Source organism: Callospermophilus lateralis, chromosome 3 (genome assembly GCF_048772815.1).
Source record: "Callospermophilus lateralis isolate mCalLat2 chromosome 3, mCalLat2.hap1, whole genome shotgun sequence".
Classification (NCBI taxonomy): Eukaryota; Metazoa; Chordata; class Mammalia; order Rodentia; family Sciuridae; genus Callospermophilus; species Callospermophilus lateralis.
Window position 1 is genome coordinate 56,371,155 of NC_135307.1, and position 21,673 is coordinate 56,392,827.

At 33.2% G+C, this 21,673-nt stretch overlaps 1 non-coding gene across 1 annotated transcript; it reads right to left on the bottom strand.

Moving 5' to 3' along the window:
* Positions 1-18,791: 18,791 nt before the first annotated feature.
* On the bottom strand, positions 18,792-18,898 carry LOC143395960 (U6 spliceosomal RNA). Its single transcript, XR_013090865.2, has one exon. It is a non-coding gene; the product is annotated as a U6 spliceosomal RNA (small nuclear RNA).
* Between the last annotated feature and the right edge of the window lie 2,775 nt (positions 18,899-21,673).

Sequence of the window (21,673 nt, forward strand, 5' to 3'; positions counted from 1 at the left end):
AGGAAGTCATGACAAAACCCATTAAAGGAAGGGAATGATAATCAAAGTATCAACTGTTTACAGACCAAGTTTTATTTGTTTCATTGACTACATCCTACTGATCATTAAAGTTGAACCATTTGATAATGCCAAAGTTCAACCATTTTGAGCAATAAAAATGACAACTTTATGTATCATTCTAATTTATAATATTCCAGTCTTGTCAATTCTTTTATTTTATTTTTATTCTAATTCATTATATATGATAGCATAATACATTACAATTCATGTTATACATATAGAGCACACTTTTTCATATCTCTGGTTGTATACAAAGTATATACACACCATTCGTGTCTTCATACATGTACTTAGGATAATGATGTGCATGCCATTCCACCATCTTTACTACCTCCATGCTTTCTCCCTTCCCTGCCCATACTTTGCCCTATCTAGAGTTTGTCTAATCCTCCCATGCTCTCCCTCCAACCCTCTATGAATCAGCTTCCTTATAACAGAGAAAACATTTGGCACTTGGTTTGTTGGGATTGGCTAGCTTCACTTAGCATTATATTCTCCAACTTCATCCATTTATATCACATATTCTTTATCCATTTATCTACTAAAGGGCATCTAGATTGGTTCCACAGTTTATCTATTGTGAATTGTGCTGCTATAAATATTAATGTGGCTGTGTCCCTGTAGTATGCTCTTTTTAAAGTACTTTGGGTATAGACCAAGGAGTGGGATAGCTGGGTCAAATGATAGTTTCATTCCCAGTTTTCCAAGGAATCTCCATACTGCTTTCCATATTGGCTGCACCAATTTGCAGTCCCACCAGCAGTGTAAGAGTGTACCTTTTCCCCCACATCCTCACCAACATTTATTGTTGTTTGTATTCTTAATAGCTGCCATTCTGACTGGAGTGAGATGAAATCTTAGAGTGGTTTTGATTTGCATTTGTCTAAGTACTAGAGATATTGAACACTTGCTCATATATTTGTTGATTGATTGTATATAATCTTCTGAAGTGTCTGTTCATGTCCTTGGACTATTTATTGATTGAGTTATTTGGGGTTTTTTTTGGTGTTTAGCTTTTTCAGTTCTTTTTATACCCAAGAGATTAGGTATATAATCACCTCACTGATTGTTTCTTTGGCTGAGTAGAAGCTTTTTAGTTTAAATCCATCCCATTTATTGATTCTTGATATTAATTCTTGTGCTATAGGTGTCTTATTGAGGAAGTCAGGGTGTCATTCCACATGATAGAGATTTGGGCCTACTTTTTCTTCTGTTAGACACAGAGTCTCTGGTTTAATTCTTAGGTTCTTGATACACTTTGAGTTGAGTTTTGTGCATAATGATAAATGGGGGTTTAATTTCATTTTCTTGCATATGAATTTCCAGTTTTCCCAGCACCATTTATTGAAGAAGCTATCTTTTCTCCAATGTTTGTTCTTGGCACCTTTGTCTAATATAAGATAACTGTAATTTAGTGGGTTAGTCTCTGTATCCTTTATTCGTACCATTGGTCTATCAGTCTATTTGGGGGCCAATACCATTCTGTTTTGGTTACTATTGCTCTGTAGTATACTTTAAGGTCTGATATAGTGATGCTACCTGCTTTACTATTCTTGCTAAGGATTGCTTTAGCTATTCTGGGTCTCTTATTTTTCCACATGAATTTCATGACTTCTTTTTCAGGCTTGTCAATTCTGATAGTTCTTAGTGTTTCATTTCAGAATGAGAAGTCAGTTATAATAGAAATATTGTCTAAGTAATAGTTACAAATTAATGTGACCATCAGATTAATGAACCAGTTATACTAGTAAAGTCAAGGTTTACTTAAGGCATCAATCTTACAGGACATCCATCATGGTCCACTTGATATTTGTTATAGTAGGGGTAGGTGCCTCTTGATGATATACACAGACTTTGGATCTTTCACAAAATGTATGAAAGTGGATGTGTTAATTCCCTGAGGTTTTGACAAACTTCAACATACTCCATGATTTGAAACAGCTTTAGTTTATTCTCTCATAGTTCTGGAAAATAGATATCTGATATTTAGCAGGTTTGTACTCCCTTCAGGGTCCCCAGGGTAAAATCTATTCATTGCCCCTTCTATTTTCTGACCACTGCCAGTCTTGTTGGCCTGAGTCCAAACTTCAATGTCTGTCTTCATCTTCACATGATGTCTCTGTTGTTTTCTCCTCTCAATGTCCTTTACAAAATCAATTGCTATTGTAGTTGTGGCCTACCAGGATAATCCTTGATGATAACCCCATCTCAACATCATTAATTTATTGCATTGTAAAGACAGCTTTTTCAAATAAGATAACATTTGCAGTCTACTTTAGAGTGTTAGGATATTCAACCCACTACAGTAGGTGTTTGGTATTTCTCTTGAAGGACTTGACATGGTTTTGTTTTAGTTCGCTTCTATTTATAATTCTTCTGCAAGTAATTTCAGGTCTAATGAAGCTCTTTATTAACATGCATTCTCTATGAAAAGTTGAAAGTTTTCAGAGAAATACTTATATTTGGAATATGCAAATGATACTTGACAAGCCCTCCTAATTTTACCATATATTTATGTGGTCCATGAAGAATTAAGTTTACAATGAGTTAAAGAGTTTGTACCAAAAAGTAAATCCTCACCAAAAAAAAAAAGTCTTGCTAGGAAGAAAAAATCAGCTGATTAAAATGAAATGTTTAGAGCCTGTGTTAGTCAGCTTTGCATCACTGTGACCAAAATACATGATGACAACAACTTAGAGGAGAAAACTTTATTTTGGCTTACAAACCTTCAGAGGTTTAGTACAAAGCTGCCCAAGGCAGAGATTTTATGACAGAAGGGTGTGGCAGAGGAAAGCTATTCAGCTTATGGCAGTTTATTAGAAAGGAGAGAGAGAGAGAGAGAGGAATAAGCCAAGGACAATATATAGTCACAAGGTGCACAACCCCAGTGATCTAAATCTCTAGGCACAGCTGACATGCCTACAATTCCCATCTGGTAGTCCATTCAAATTATTAATCAATGAAATGGTTTGATCCATTGATAAGGTTATAGTCCCTACAATCCAATCATTGCTCAAAAGCTCCACTTCTGAATCTTGCTGCATTGGGGATTATGCTTTCAATATGTGAGCTTCTTGGGGAGTGGGGGCATTCCATAATATGGCTGTAAGTATACACAATCTAGAATGAGTTTCCTTCTGTTTGACAGACTGGTAATTATTCACAGAACAGTACTTTGTATTCTGCTATTCTGAAGAATGTTCTAGTAAGTCTTCCATCTAGTTTTCCAGTTCTCTGAGCAAATTCAACCGAGTTTGAGTAACAATGACAAAAGTTTTAAAATTTGTACAGCTGTTTCACCTTTGAGGTTAATTAGGACAAAATAAGTTGTAAAAATAAATTTTCAAAGTGTTGAAAAAATATCTACCCTAAAGATTTTGGTCTTATTGTAAACTATAGATCAGTCACACCTAACTTGACATTTTAAATTCAGTATTGCCTTCTCCATTGGATTTATCAATATCAAATTCTCTATTCCTTTCTTGTCTTTCTGCTGGTTTTCAAATGATAAGCCAAAAAAAACTTTGACATGTGATTATTTCTATTAGAATAAATTTTAGCAATTTGAAAATCATGCTTTTTACACTTTTATTAAGATGATACCAATCATCTTAGACTATTTGACAACATTTGTCTATAACCTTACCCCTTCTAATCATTGGGTGTATTTTTCCCTAGGAGATTTCTTAGGAAATAATTACTATTTCACATATCAGTAATAATTCATTAATAGGCTAAGCTAGTGTTTCTTGACATTGTGAATACAGAGCCTCACTAGGTACATTCTACTCCTAAGGACTAACAGACATATGTATAAACAAAAATACATTACTATAATTATAAAATTTGATACTGGATCTTTGCTAATGGCATGAGAGAACATAGGAATGATACCTTATTCAAACTGAAGGATCCAAGTTTCCAGAAGGAAATAACTCTTTAAGGAATGTATTGTGGGACAATTAGAAATTCATTTACTGCTGAATTCCACTGGGCCACTGTGTATCACCCTGAAAAATAATAATTCTGTTTAAATTTTTTAAAAAGGAGGCAAATTTGACACTTTATAGTCTTCTACCTGGTATGACCTTTAAAACAGGCACTGGGAAGCTCAGGTACATTCAGAAACTAAAAAAAAAAAGGAGCCCAAAGTATGTTGGAAGAAAGTACCTAAGGGTAAGTGGAATGACACACCAGCAAGCCTTTTTCTTTTTTGTAATTGATTGTGGCACATGAAAGCCATTATTTCTGTGTCATAATTATGAAAAATAATCTCAAATGATGCTTGTAACACAGCGTTATCAGACCGAAGAAGTCGTCTCGTCAACTGGGGACTAATCATGATCACTTTTTTCTTCTCTTTCATGTCATTCGGCTTCTTGCCTCAAGACACAAAGCTCACATAGGGTTTTTCTCCCTTACCACGGCAAGCAGTACACTTCACTTTACCATTTCTATAAATTGGGAATAGCTGGGGAGCAACCATTCAACAAAACTCAGTTGGTGTGGGAATACAAGACAATCAGGTTTTAGTAAATTCAAAGACAAAGTGACTTGAGCCTTAATTTAGAGAAAGGATAGGACTCTTGGACTCCCAAGTGCTTTTTTTCTTTGATTTTGTTATTTTATTTATTTATTTATTTATTTTTTAGCTGGTAGAAACCCTTGACTGGGACACAATGTGTGAATGTACAAAGCAATACATGAAACTCCCTTCAAAAGACTGAACAACTTTCTGTTGTTGATGTTGTTATTGGCATAATGATTTAGTGATTAAAAGGACACTTATTCAGGCAGCTGCATTGGCAACTCAGTATGTGGTTAGCTTATAAGCTTCTGAACACAGAAATTTCTGCTCCTCGTAGGTAAAAGTTTTATCTTTTCCTAATCATTAAAGATGTGTTTGCATTAGCATATGGAGTAAAATACAAAGGCTCTATCTTAAATAAATGAAACAATTTGTCACTGCATGTGACAAGACTTCCTGCCTGTGATAATGAATACTTGTATGGGAGAGGAAACTGCCAAGAACTGGGAATTGAAATACAAAGAAGGGAGCTGATTTTCACCACTAAAAACAGAGCTTTTGCTTTTAAGTGTAAATCTATCACATATTATGTCCTCTAGTAAAATGAAGGCATTGTTCATTGTGTAGTAACTGTGACCTTGAAAAATCACAAAGGAATGTACAGTGCAAAAAATAAAAAATAAAAAGGACTTGGGCTTAACAGTAAAGGATTTTCTTTTGTTTAAATTATCTAAAGTGAACAGAATTAAGACTTGGTAAAACTGAACTTGGACTCGTTTTCTATTTATCAAGTAAAATTTTTCTTAACTATTTGTCATGCAAAGATAAATTTCCATGTTCATGTAACAATTAAAATAAGGTTTATTGCCCTATGCAATTATATTGCAGAAACACATATTTATGGAAACAAAACTTTTGCAACTATTTCCATAAATACTTACTGTAAAGTATGACTGACCATATTCTGAAGAAATTAGGTGAAATTGAAATAGTAGACTTTCCTTATTTTATATTGTTTAGCATCTTAGAAATCAATACTGTATATGATCCTGAGTTGTTCATTATGCTTATAATGATCCATAGAGCTCAAACAAGTAGAGAGAGATGCCATGAGAATTTTGAATTAGGTGTTTCTTATGAAAATAGGACCTCACACAATTGTGGGAGAGACTAATGAAGGAAGGATCTAGAATGTAGATTTGGGAAATAAAGAAAAATTACTATTTGGCCTACAAAAATACTGAAATGGGCATCAGGTAGGGAAATGTCAGGGATTGTGGGAAATTCTGGGAAGGCAGTAATATCCAGCTGACAAATGAAATGAGAACACAAAGTTAAGGAGAAAGCTTAGGGCAAGTAGTTAATGTTGCATAATTTCTGCTTCTAAAGGCCTCCAGTGAAACATATCTGATGGTGGCCTTTGATTGTCAGCACTGCAGACAGCAAGAAGCCTGATGCAAAGTAAAATACAAGGGGACCCATCTTTGCTGCCCACCACATTATCTAATCCAACATCCTTCAAAGAATACTGGTACCTATTTCACTTCTGCCTTTTAAATGTCAAGCAGTTTCCTGTTTTGGCCAACTCTAGACAGAAACATATGGGTATAAAATTCTGGGAAACATAGTTTTAGGGTGATTAAGTTGACAGACTATGAATTACCACATAGCTGATTAAAAATTATAGAGACGTCCAAGTAATGGTTAAGAAACTTAATGAGACAATTCAGTGCACAATTTCTTTGTATTGAAATTAGTACAAAGTTATTATTTTAATTTTAGTCACTTGATGTTAGTGGTGTTTGATTTTTATGATTGTTTCTTTTTCTTAAGCGCCTTTTTATTTTTAATCGCTGAAAGTCATTAGCTACACCCAGGTTTTAGATAATTCATCATCACTTTTTGTGTGTGTGTGTGTGTGTGTGTTCTAATTCATATTGATATTGTTGATATGAAGTTTGGATCTAATTTTCTATCATTGACTTAGGATTTTATATTTGTCACATATTAAATGTCCATATATTTTGTTCATTCTAATTGACTCTAATTCATGCCTCTCTCTATTAAAAAAGCAATACTGCATATGTAGAGACTATAAGGCAGTATAATATAGTAGAACTTCCTCAGATGATTAATATTGGCATTGGAGAATATGGTAGCCACTTAAAATAAGGCTAACATGACTGATGAACTGAATTTTTAATTTACTTTTAATTAATTTGATTTTTTTATTTCAATAGCCAATGACTGCTTTATCAGAGAACCTACCTATAGAAGATGTTTCATTATTTGTCAAGAGTTATCTGTTTTCATTACTTTTTCATTGTTTTTCAAGAATTTGTGAAAGTTTATTTTCCATATAAAATTTAATATCAGCTTTTCTAATTTCAGATAAATGGTTGATAATTTTATTGACATTACATCAAGTTACAAAAATTAATTTGGGGTAAATACATATGTGCTTGTGTAGTAAAGAATTCAATCTTATCTAAAAAGTTTGACCTTTGCCCTCAGATCCTAGTTGATTTAGCCTAGGTGACCTGAAGCAAAGTTTTAGCTCAACCTGTGGAGGTGCTAGAGACTGAGTCAGCCATATGAGCAGCTAACCAAGTCTATATGACTAACATATGTCTGTCTGGACAGCAAGGCTCAGGTGAATGTTCCTTATTGATACTTGATACCTATTATAATACAGTGTTTCCAGAAAATGTTTTGCACAGCTCCACTCAGGGAGAGCTGCACACCCTGCAGTTGGAACTTTCCTGGACTCTACCATATGTGTCTCTTCCCTTAGCTTATTTTAATAGGTATCTTTACACTGTGAGAAATGGTATCCATTGAGTTCTCTGAGTCTTTCTAGTGAATTATCAAAGCTGATGGTGGTGTTGGGAACCAGAAAATCCCCAACTTATATGAGAATTAAGGTGATCTTACTAACTCCTAACTCTTCAGTAGATGGCTAAGTGGACTGTGTTCTAATTTCACAATATGATAATATATTTTATCCAAAAAATGTATTTTCTGTTGTTTGGTATTGTTTTCATATCAATTGGTAGTTTTAATTTTTTTAAAAAAAATATAGATTTTATACTTTTTTGGCTAATTTTTTATCTATCTTAATTTTTTTCAATTGTGGGATGTTGCAATATAGGAAGAGTTTGCCTTCTTTTATATCTTCTAAGTGGTTTTTGCTTGAGTATATAAAGGTTACTGCTTTGTTATATGTTAAACATATGTCCGGTTACTTTGAAAATTATTATCTTTGAGTCATTTTCTTAATTAATTATGTGTTTTCCAAGTATACCATCAATGATTATAGAAATATATTTATTTATTTTTTCTTAATTTCTGAGTCTTGAATACTTACAACTTTTCTAATTGCTTCAGTAGATTATATGGATACACATAAATTCCTATTCTATTAACTTTTAAAAAATCAAGAATAGGCATTGTCTTGTATGTTTTTCCTTAATAGATATGATAAATGATATTAATGGATATTCTAATTTTGAGTTCTTCTTACACTGCTGCATTACCAGAATAATAACCTCCATGGTTTTATTGCATGAATTTATCAATTTATTGGTGTTATATATATGCTGGTATTTATTTGTAAGAGGGATGAATTAGTGAATTAGTTTCCTTATCTGTTTTTTTTTAATTCATCAAGTGTGTGCATCACTGATTTTTTTTTTAATATATACCTTTGGCACGTTTTCTTCAATTTTCTGTATTCTGGAATAATTTATAGCATTAGAACTAAATGGTGTTTGAAAATTTGTGAAAAACATTTGAGCCTAATGAAGTATGTGTGTGTGTGTGTGTGTGTGTGTGTGTGTGTGTGTGTGTGTGTGAGAGAGAGAGAGAGAGAGAGAGAGAGAGAGGGAGAGAGAGAGATGTTGTCTTTACTATTTTTCCTATGGAAAAATTATCTTACTATAATAATATTTTTGTTAATAGCTTGTTGTTATATATACTAACACATTGCACATTAATTATATATAATATATAATCATAATAGTTCATCTATTCTTTCTATGGCCCACAGAATAAGTTTTGTTAAATTTATTTCTAGCTATTTTTCCATTTTGTTTAACTTGCACTGCACTGAGATATGAAGACAATATTAAGTTTTTTTTTTTTTTAATATTTATTTATTTATTTTTTTAGTTATCGGCGGACACAACATCTTTGTTTGTATGTGGTGCTGAGGATCGAACCCGGGCCGCACGCATGCCAGTAAGTTTTAAAAATGTCATTTTTTACTTGGAGCATTTTCATCCCTATTAATAATTTGTTTAAATATTTGTGGTTTATTGTATGAATTTTAGCTTAACTTTGAAATCTACCAGTTTGTATGTGGATGTCTGATCAAATTCCTGAACTTTTTCAGTTACTAACATTTTCTCCAGTGCTCCATGAGAAGTACTAGGAGTTGGCTGAGATTCCATGGTAGTCTTAGACTTCAACATTGTTTACTTCTAGTCCTGAGAATGTCCACTTTTTTTTACTAGCTTTATTATTATTTTAAAAAGTTAAATGATATATACTATTAGCATTGTTTTCATTTAGATTAAATAAAAATCACTTCTTGTTGATTGTCTTTCCACTTTTAAGTTAATTGCCTTAGCACTAGTTACTCACGCCCACATCTATTTTTACTAATGGACAGTTTCATATTGGAAGCATATGTTAATATTTTTTAGTTATAGGACACTTAAATATTTTTTTAAAATGAGTCAATACTGCTGGGCTTGGCGTTGCATACCTGTAATCCCAGTGGCTTGGGAGGCTGAGACAGGAGAATCACGAGTTCAAAGCCAGCCTCAGCAACTGCGAGGTGCTAAGCAACTCAGGGAGACCCTGTCTCTAAATAAAATATAAAATAGGGCTGAGGCTGGGCTCAGTGGTCGAGTACCTTTGAGTTCAATCCCTGGTACTACCTCCCCTCAAAAAATCAGTCAATTCTAAGATTTTATATTTAAAACTCATTGTCTTAATGCAAATATTTTTATTAGATGCTATACACTACTATGTTCATACAACATCTTCAACAGGATCATCAAGGGAACAATGTTCTTTGTTCACACAACTTCTGTACTTAAATTCTCACTTAAAATACCTTCTTGTTACATTTCTCACAAGTAAGCAATATATAACTTTCCAAGTCCCTTCTACAGTACACAAGTATTTGATCTTCATTGAAGTCAATAAATTTTTGTTGTTTCTATAAATGATTCATAAAGTTTCTTTTAAAGTTTTCTTATAATTCCAGAAAAAAGTTATTTCTATCAGGTAAAGTTTATGAATGCTAAGTAACTAATTCTCTGATGGTAAGACCAATTCATGGTCAAATATAGTTCTATGTAGAAATCTTACTGTGAGTGGAAGAAAATTCTCATGAATAATTATTTTTAAATACAAACCTAAAAACTACATTAAGAAAATATATTGCTTCATTTTGAACTACGCATATACTGCTTCAAGTACAAAAGCCAATCTAATGCTACAGACATTTAAATTATAAGCAAATTGAAGGAAAATCTTCTATTGAATATGAATTGCTTTAGAAATCAAGATAAGCATTTAATATTCTTGGTTTATTAAGATATAATTATGATGTAAAAATTGTATACATTCCTGGTGTGCAACATGATTATTTATACACTGTGAAACTATTACCACAGTTAAATTAGTACATCTATGACCACATTCAATTGTGTGTGTGCAAGTGTGTGTATGAAGAGGACAGTTAGGATCTATTCTCAGCAAATTTTAAGTTAGAGATAGAGCATTGTTAGCTATGTCAACACACTATCCATCAAAATCCCAGAATTTATTTATTTTAGAAAGAAAGTTTGCATAATCTGGCCAATATCTTACCTTTTTTCTTACCTTTCATCTCCTGGCAACCAGTGTTCTACTTTCTAGTTTTATGAATTCCTACGTGTAAGTGAGATCATACTGCTGAGAAAAAAAAAAATAGGAAAGCTATCCCATTTGAAATAAGCTTAACATAAATAAAATGCATGGGAATAAGTCTAACCAAGGAGATGAAAGACCTCTACAATTAAAAATATAGAACTCTGAAGAAACAAATTGAAAAATCTTAAAGGAATGAAAGATCTCCCATGTTCTTGGACAGGCAGAATTAATATTATCAAAATGACTGTATTACCAATAGCATTATGCATATTCAATACAATCCCCATCAAAATACCAATGATGGTCTTCACAGAACTAGTGAAAAAAAAGTCATAAAATTCATTTGTAAAAATAAAACACCTAAAATAGCCAAAGGAAACCTGAGCAAGTAAAGCAAAGTATCATTATATTTGATTTCATTATACTATTGATTTATAATAACAAAAACAGCATGGTATTGGCATCAAAACAAATATGAAGACCAATGGAATATAGGAGAAAATGCTGAGACAAATCCACACAAATGCTATAATCTGATTATTGACAAAGTTGTTAAAAGCATATATTGGAGAAAATATAAGCTTTTTAACAAATAGTTTTGGGAAAACTGAGTATCTATATATAGAAACATAAAACTAGATCCCTATCTTTCACCCTGAATTAAAGTCAACTCAGAGCAGATCAAAGACCTAGGAGTAAGACCCGAAACTTTGCAAATGCTAGAAGAAAACATAGGATAAACACTCCAACACATTGGTGCACACACCAACTTCCTTAACAACACTCTTAATGCTCAGGAAATCATACCAAGAATGAATAAGTGGGATGGAATTAAATTACGATGCTTCTACACAACAAAAGAAACAATTAAGAGTGTGAAGAGAGATCTAAAGAATGGGAGAAAATCTTGGCCAGCTACTGTGACAGGGGATTAATATATCCAGAAGATATAAAGAACTCAAAAAGCATAACATCAAAAGAGCAAGAATAACACATTCAATAAATGTGCAAAAGAACCAAACAGTCATTCTCTAAATAAGAAATGCAATTGGCCAACAGATGTATGAAAAAAAATGTTCAACATCCCAGGTAATCATGAAAAAGGAAATGAAAACTACTTTAAGGATTCTTCTCACTCCAATTAAAGTGGCAATCTGCTGCAGTCTGGCTGGGCACAAATCACGAGCCACTCACAGCTTTGTAGATTCAAACAGCAATTCTTTATTCCCGAACTCACACCGGCCTTCTACAAACACGTTCTGGGGAAATCCACGTTCTCTGCCCAAATCCACACACCCACTGGGCTTCTGTCTCCCAAATATATTCTGAATCCCGTGAGAACTCAAGGGGAACTCAGGCAGCAGGATACGCCCTATTCTAAACCGGGAACGCCCTAAACTCGGATTATCCTAAACCGGGAACACCCTAAACACGGATCCGCCCTGGTCCTTGAGCAAGGTCACCTTACATGCAATGTCGCTGCAAAATGTCCTATTTCCACGAGTCCTTCTACTAAAGAAACATGGGGGTACGCTGGCAAGGAAATTGTCATACCTACTTGGCTGATGGCTCCCAGCAGCAATCAACAAAAAGACAAATAATAAATTCTGGTAAGGATATGTGAAAAAGAGGCATACTTATTCATTGTTGGTGGGACTGCAAATTAGTACAACCACTTTAGAAATCGTATTCCTCAAAAGACTAGGAATAGAACCACCCTAATGACCCAGCTAGCTCACTCCTTGGCGTTTATCCAAAAGAACAAAAATGAGCATGCTATTGTGATACAGAATATAAAAATGTTTCTAGTAGCACAACTCACAATAGCCGAATTCTGAAACCAGCCTAGCTGCCCTTCAACAGAGAAGGGATAAAGAAAATGTGATATATACACATATTGGAGTTCTACTCAGTCATAAGAATGAAATTATGTCCCTTGAAGCAAAAGAAATGGAACTGGGGAATATCATTCTAAGTGAAATATATTGGATATTAAAAGCTAAGCTAAACAAGTAGGACTACATTTAACTAGAAAGCTCTGCACAGCAAAGTCAACAATCAACAAAATGAAAAAGCAACCTACAGAATGAGAGAAAGGTTTGCAAACTATATACTTGATAAGAGTAATAGATACAACAAACATCTGTCTTGTTCTTAATTATTTATAATTAGGCCACTTTATTAAAAATAATGATGAGATATGTGTGTCTTTAACTCTCAAGAAACACTAATGTTATATGTTATCATAGATATTATCATAGCAGATTATCTGGAAAATGGCCAGTGACAAATTCCTAAATGGTGGTTTAGTGTTTAAGAAATCTTTTCAAGAGATAAGAAAAAAAAAAAGATTTTTAAAATGTAATTATTTAAAAGGGTTTATGAATATAAAACTTAAAAAATTAATGTTTATTGAAAAAAAACCAACTCAAAACTATATAAAAAATTATATAAAATCCACTGCATTTCTGTTACCCAAGAAATATTGTGCATAATTTATTGTAGTTTCTTTTTAATTTTTATCATATCAAAATGTGAATTTTTAAATAAATGGTAATTGTCCTGATTGTGTTCATTGAATCATGAAGTCATTTTTATTCCTTATGTTGTTTCAGGACTGTCTTCCCATTGTAATGAAAGTATTTTTTAACAAAAATCTTTAATGACTGTTTCTAAATAGTTTATTATTTACTTATTAAACCAATGGGATTTAATATACTAGATAATTTCAGTTGTTTAAGTTGATAAAAAATACCACAATGAATATGCACAAATGTCAAAAATCTACCTGAATATTATATTTGTTAAAGTTTACTCACTGAATCAGAGGACATGTTTTCCAGAAAGAATACGTAAATTTAATAACCCACAAGGAAGTTATTTTACTTATTTATTTATTCATTTATGATGCTGGGAGTTGAACTCGGGGTCACTCGACAACTGAGCCACATCCCCAGCCCTATTTTGTATTTTATTTAAAGACAAGTTCTCACTGAGTTGCTTAACACCTTGCTTTTGCTGAGGCTAGCTTTGAACTCATGGTCTTCCTGCTGCATCCTCCCAAGCTGAAGAAAGGTATTTATGTCTTCCTCAGCATATGTTATTATTTTCATTACTATTTAAGTATTTGTCCTTAGTTAGGTAAAAATAAAGTATTTATTTTTTTTAATTTTTTTTAATTTTTTAATTTTTTTTATTGATTGTTCAAAACATTGCAGAGCTCATGATATATCATCTTTCATACATTTGACTCGATTGGGTTATGAATTCCCATTTTTTCCCCAAATACAAATTGCAGAATCACATTGGTTACACACTCACATTTTTACATAATGGCATATTAGTGACTGTTGTGTTCTGCTACCATTCCTATCCCCTATTATCCCCCCTCCCCTCCCCTTCCCTCCCATCTTCCCTCTCTATCTCCTCTGCTGTTGTTTAATTCTCTCCCTTTTGTCCCTCCTCCTTTCCCCTCACAACCTCTTATAATATTGTGTAACATGGAAGGTCTCCTACTTTTTCCATATGGTTTCCCTTCTCTCTCCCTTTCTCTCCCCCCTCTCGTCTTTGTTTAATGTTAGTCTTTTCCTCATGCTCATCCTTCCTGTTCTGTTCTTAGTTGCTCTCTTTATATCAAAGAAGACATTTGGCATTTGTTTTTTAAGGATTGGCTAGCTTCACTTAGCATAATCTGCTCTAATGCCATCCATTTCCCTGCAAATTCTATGATTTTGTCATTTTTTAGTGCTGCATCATATTCCATTGTGTATAGATGCCACATTTTTTTTATCCATTCATCTATTGAAGGGCATCTAGGTTGGTTCCACAGTCTAGCTATTATGAATTGTGCCGCTATAATCATTGATGTGGCAGTATCCCTATAGTACGCTCTTTTAAGATCCTCAGGGAATAGTCCAAGAAGGGGAATAGCTGGGTCAAATGGTGGATCCATTCCCAGCTTTCCCAGGAATCTCCATACTGCTTTCCAAATTGGCCTCACCAATTTGCAGTCCCATCAGCAGTGTACAAGTGTACCCTTTTCCCCACATCCTCGCCAACACTTATTGTTATTTGACTTCATAATGGCTGCCAATCTTACTGGAGTGAGATGGTATCTTAGGGTTGTTTTGATTTGCATTTCTCTGACTGATAGAGATGGTGAGCATTTTTTCATGTACTTGTTGATTGATTGTATGTCCTCCTCTGAGAAGTGTCTGTTCAGGTCCCTGACCCATTTGTTGATTGGGTTATTTGTTATCTAATTGTTTAATTTTTTGAGTTCTTTGTATATTCTGGATATTAGGGCTCTATCTGAAGTGTGAGGGGTAAAAATTTGTTCCCATGAAGTAGGCTCTCTATTTACCTCTTTTATTGTTTCTCTTGCTGAGAAAAAACTTTTTAGTTTGAGTAAGTCCCATTTGTTTATTCTTGTTATTAACTCTTGGGCTATGGACGTCCTATTAAGGAATTTGGAGCCCGACCCCACAGTATGTAGATCGTAGCCAACTTTTTCTTCTATCAACCGCAGTGTCTCTGATTTGATATCTAGCTCCTTGATCCATTTTGAGTTAACTTTTGTGCATGGCGAGAGAAAGGGATTCAGTTTTATTTTGTTGCATATGGATTTCCAATTTTCCCAGCACCATTTGTTGAAGATGCTATCCTTCCTCCATTGCATGTTTTTAGCCCCTTTATCAAATATAAGATAGTTGTAACTTTGTGGATTAGTCTCTGTGTCCTCTATTCTGTACCATTGGTCCACCTGCCTGTTTTGGTACCAGTACCACGCTGTTTTTGTTACTATTGCTTTGTAGTACAGTTTTAACTCTGGTATCGCTATACCTCCAGATTCACACTTCCTGCTTAGAATTGCTTTTGCTATTCTGGGTCTTTTGTTTTTTCATATGAATTTCATGATTTCTTTATCTATTTCTACAAGAAATGTCATTGGGATTTTGATTGGCATCGCATTAAACCTGTAGAAAACTTTGGGTAATATCGCCATTTTGATGATGTTAGTTCTGCCTATCCATGAACAGGGTATATTTTTCCATCTTCTAAGATCTTCTTCTATTTCTCTCTTTAGGGTTCTGTAGTTTTCATTGTATAAATCTTTCACCTCTTTTGTTAGGTTGATTCCCAAGTATCTTATTTTCTTTGAGGATATTGTGAATGGAGTGGTTTTCCTCATTTCCATTTCAGAAGTTTTGTTGCTGATATACAGGAATGCCTTTGATTTTTGTGTGTTGATTTTATATCCTGCCACTTTGCTGAATTCATTTATTAACTCTAGCAGTTTCTTTGTAGATCCTTTGGGGTCTGTTAAATATATTATCATGTCATCCGCAAATAGTGATAATTTAAGTTCTTCTTTTCCTATTTTTATGCCTTTAATTTCTTTTGTCTGTCTAATTGCTCTGGCTAGTACTTCAAGAACTAAATTGAATAGAAGTGGTGATAGAGGGCATCCCTGTCTTGTTCCAGATTTTAGAGGGAATGCCTTCAGTTTTTCTCCGTTTAGGATGATGCTAGCCTGAGGTTTAGCATATATAGCTTTTACAATGTTGAGGTAAGTTCCTGTTATCCCTAGTTTTTCTAGTGTTTTGAACATAAAGGGATGCTGTACTTTGTCAAATGCTTTTTCTGCATCTATCGAGATGATCATATGGTTCTTGTCTTTAAGTCTATTGATGTGGTGAATAGCATTTATTGATTTCCGTATATTGAACCAGCCCTGCATCCCAGGGATGAATCCTACTTGATCATGGTGCACAAGTTTTTTGATATGCTTTTGTATTCGATTCGCCAGAATTTTATTGAGAAATTTTGCATCCAAGTTCATTAGAGATGTGGGTCTGTAGTTTTCTTTCTTTGAAGTGTCTTTGTCTGGTTTTGGGATCAGGGTGATGTTGGCCTCATAGAATGAATTTGGAAGAGCTCCTTCTTTTTCTATTTCTTGAAATAGCTTGAAAAGTATTGGTATTAATTCTTCTTTGAAGGTTTTGTAAAACTCCGCTGTATACTCATCCGGTCCAGGGCTTTTCTTGGTTGGTAGTCTTTTGATGGCTTCTTCTATTTCTTCCTTTGATATTGGTCTGTTTAAATTATGTGTGTCTTCCTGACTCAATCTGGGCAGATCATATGACTTAAGAAATTTATCGCTATCTTCGCTATCTTCTATTTTATTGGAATATAGGGTTTCAAAATACTTTCTAATTATCTTCTGTATTTCTGTAGTGTCTGTTGTGATATTGCCTTTTTCATCCCGTGTGTTAGTAATTTGAGTTCTCTCTTCTTCTCTTCGTTAGCATGCCTAAGGGCCTGTCTATCTTGTTTATTTTTTCAAAGAACCAACTTTTAGTTTTATCAATTTTTCAATGGTTTTTTTTGTTTCAATTTCGTTGATTTCTGCTCTAATTTTAATTATTTCTTGTCTTCTACTACATTTGCTGTTGTTTTGCTCTTCCTTTTCTAGGTTTTTGAGGTGTAGTGTGAGTTCATTTATTTGTTGGTTTTTCTTTGTTTTGAAGAAAGAACTCCAAGAAATGAATTTCCCTCTTAAAACTGCTTTCATTTTGTCCCATAGATTCCAGTATGTTGTGTCTGTATTATCATTTGTCTCTAAGAATTTTTTTATCTCCTCCTTTATGTCTTCTGTAACCCATTGATCGTTCAGTAACATATTGTTCATTTTCCAGGTGATGCAGGATTTTTCCTTCCTTCTTTTATCATTGATTTTCACTTTCATTCCATTATGATCAGATATGGTGCATGGTATTATCTCCACGCCTTTATATTTACTAAGAGTTGCCCTATGGCATAATATATGGTCTATCTTTGAGTAGGATCCATGTGCTGCTGAGAAGAACATGTATCCACTTGATGATGGTTGATATATTCTATATATGTCGGTTAAGTCTAGGTTATTGATTGTGCTGTTGAGTTCTATAGTTTCTTTATTCAGTTTTTGTCTAGAGGATCTGTCTAATGGCAAGAGTGGTGTGTTGAAGTCACCCATTATTATTGTGTTGTAGTCTATTTGACTCTTGAACTTGAGGAGAGTTTGTTTTATGAACGTTGCGGCTCCATTGTTTGGTGCATACAAATTGATAATTGTTATGTCTTGTTGGTGGATGGTTCCTTTTAACAGTATATAGTGTCCTTCTTTATCCCTTTTGATTAACTTAGGTTTGAAGTTGATTTTATTCGATATGAGTATGGCCACACCTGCTTGCTTCCGAGGGCCATGTGAGTGGTATGATTTTTCCCAACCTTTTACCTTCAGCCTGTGTATGTCTTTTCCTATCATATGAGTCTCCTGAAGGCAGCATATTGTTGGATTTGTTTCTTTGATCCAGGTTACTAGCCTATGTCTCTTGATTGGTGAGTTTAGGCCATTAACATTTAAGGTTACAATTGAAATATGATTTGTACTTCCAGTCATGTGTATTTATTTATTTATTTTAGTTTGGCTAGTTTTACTTTTTGGTTTTTTTCCTCCCCCTTTACTGAGATACCTCCCGCTGTTAGTTTTGGGCACAATTGTTCAATTCCTCTTCTTGTAGTATTTTGCTCAAAATGCTTTGCCGTGCTGGTTTTCTTGCTGCGAATTCCTTTAGCTTTTGTTTATCGTGAAAGATTTTAATTTCATTGTCAAATCTGAAGCTTAATTTGCTGGATACAGTATTCTTGGTTGGAGGCCATTATTTTTCAGCATTTGAAATACATTGTTCCAGGCTCTTCTCGCTTTCAAAGTCTGTGATGAAAAATCAGTCGTTAACCTAATTGGTTTACCCCTGAATGTAATCTGCCTCCTTTCTCTCATAGCTTTTAATATTCTTTCCTTGTTCTGTATGTTGACTATCTTCATAATTATATGTCTTGGAGTTGGTCTATTACGGTTTTGAATGTTTGGGGTCCTGTAGGCTTCCAGGATTTGGCAATCCATTCCATCTTTCATCTCTGGAAAGTTTTCTAGAATTATTTCATTTAGTATGCTGTCCATTCCTTTGGTTTGAATCTCTATGCCTTCTTCTATCCCGATGACTCTCAAATTTGTTTTTTTATGACATCCCATATCTCTTGAATAGATTGCTCGTGGGATTTAAGCATCTTTTCTGTGTTGACTCTATTCTTTTCAAGTTGATAAACCTTGTCTTCATTATCTGATGCTCTGACTTCTACTTGATCTAGTCTATTTGTAATATTCTCGTTTGAGTTTTTACTTTGGTTTATAGTTTCCTGCATTTCTAGGATTATTGTTTGTTTTTTGTAAGATAAAAATATGGAACACTTCATGAATTTGCCTGTCATCCTTGCGCAGGGGCCATGCTAATCTTCTCTGTATCGTTCCAATTTTAGTATATGTGCTGCCGAAGCGAGCACAAAATATTTATTTTGTTTCATTTGCATTTCTTTTAATTTCAAGTAAACATGAACATGTTTATGGCTTATTACAATTTATGATTTTTTAGTGTTATAGTTTTAAAATATTTTTAATTATGGTAGAATTTTATTTTACTGCCTAAGAAATAAAATTTCTTAATAAAATCAAAAATATTTTACTTCCTAAGAAATCTTCCCTTTCCACCACCCACAGGCAACTACTTTTTTTTATTTCTATAATAAAATATTGGATTTACTTGTCCTTGAACTTCATTTATATGGACTTTCAAAATTTTCTATTGTTTGTTTCTTCTTTCTTTTTCCAGAAAAATAGTTTTGAGATTTATTTCTGATGTGAATGTTATATGTATGATTATTTTGTTCTTGTAAAGTTTTTTTAAATGCTGCCACCAAATCTCTGCCATTTAATTGGAATGCTTAGCCCATTTACATTCAATGTAATTATTCATATGAATTGTTTCTATGATTTTATTTCCTATTTATCTCTTCAGATTTGTATTCCTATGTTTCTCTTTTTCGGCTTTTCTTTGGGTAAGTAGCATGTTTTCTTAGAACTATAGCTTAGTGTTTATATTTTATCTTATATTTTTAGAGGTCTCTCAGAGCTGTGCTATTTACAATAGCCACTAGCCTACATGTACCTGTTCAAGTTTCAAATTAATAAATTAAATTTAATATAATAGTACTAAATTTCTTAAAATTGGAAATACTATATAATTATGTTTGATATTAGAAAATAAAATGACTTACATTATTACTACATAGTATATGCATCTAAGTGCAGGAGCACATAGATGTCCAGTAAATGAAAACAGGGATAACAGATACCAGGTTTAAAAAAATTGTTATTGTTAAACAAGCAAATGTCATGAGAGTCTGAACCTGAGAAATGGCAATGAATTCACAGAACAGAGATTTTAGAGATAGGTGAAGAAGAGAAGCAATGGGAATTACTGATAGGACTCAGTTGAGGGTTTATAAAAGGAAAGGAAAAAGTTAAAGAAAGGTATTTGAGTTAGACTGACTACTCTAATAGTGTTTTTACAAATAATGGTAATACAGATGAAGGAGGTAATTTTAAATTGCAGAGTAGAAAAAGGATGAGATTAATTTTGAATTAAAATTCTGTGTCCATGGCTTTTGGATGTGTAGAGTAGGAAGTATGAATTAGCAGTATATTCAAATAATTCAAAAAAGTCCTGAAAATTACAAAATCTTAGTAAAGAAACCCTAAAATAGAAGCAAACTGAACAGCTTAATAGAATATAAAAATAATTAATTAGCATCTCATTGACGTTATCTCTCTCTCTCTCTCTCTTTTCCTTTTGGAAGTAAGTATTTACAAACTGTCTAACGATGACTCTGCTACTTTTTTATTTCATTTGAGTTTTCTGTTTCCTGTGTTGAGCAGCCCTTTTGCCTGCCCCAACTCCCTAGTGCATTCAGTAAAAAGGGCTTGCAAGTTAACCTGTCAAATCCAATTAGTTGCTGCAAGCTGTCCATGGTGACACTTGCTGTAATTAATTGAGAAAGCCAGCATAAAGGCACCCTTCAGAGTACTTTGTAATTGACTGTGAAGTCTCAAGAGATCTTTTGCTCAATTCCAAGTGCATGGAGGTTTGGGTGGGACATGGACTGTGCTATGGAAACCATTTTAAAAAGCTGCTATATGATGTGACATCCCAAATCTCAAAAACCATCAAGTTTGCACTCAAAAAGCATGGTTTGAAAACATTGATAGTATCCCTTGCATACAATGCATACAAGTAGATTCAACTTCTTCCTCTGCTCATTTTTTCCAGTAGTTATTTTAGATTTTTCCACATATCAATTAAAAGAAATTATTCAGTCCTCTTTAACATAATAACCAGTGAATTGAACAGTTTTTTTTATTTTTTTAAATTTATTTCTTACATACATGACAATATTGGAGTGCAAGAGCTCATGAACAGTTTTAATCTGCTTGCTAATGACATAAAACTTTAATAAAAATAACATTCTTTTAGAAATAGTAAGCAACATTTCCTCATTATCCACAAAATTAAGTACCATTTTTGAAGTACTCATATTGATTAACACAACCTCTTAGATGAGGGCACATTTGAATGTTCTATAATATCACTAATTTAGAATTTTATGCTAATTTTAAATCAAGTATTCAGCCATTTAAATTTTGTCCCTATAAGAATTCCCTAGCTTTCTTCCCTGGGGAAGACTAGCAATTCTGAGGTAGCTATTTAAAATTTGAATTAATCACCACTAGATGGTAGCCTTGTCGGAATCATTGATCCATATAGTCAATTTCCAGGGTTATTGTGATGAAACAATAAGATAATACATGAATCATAATTGTCATAATCCCTACCACAGAATGAGCAGTTAGTAAATACTAATCCTTGTTTTTATTATAAATAGAAAATCATTAAACATGTGCTACATATCAGCCATGGTATCAGTTAATCTAAATTTAGTTTAATAATCAGCTATATAAAATCTTTCAATTTACTGAACTTTGATTATTTATTCGGTCAGCCAATTGTATATCAGCATGCTTAATTTTATATATTTTAGCAAAATTTGTTTAACAATAATTTTATACTTAATTAGAATTAGGCTCTATTAATCTAAATTAAATATACAGAGAGGTCTTTATATTATATATATGCATGTATATAAATGTTTATTTTATACATATATATGTATATATATTTTATTTCAGCATTCTTCTATCATTTTCTGAATAGCAAAAGTTCT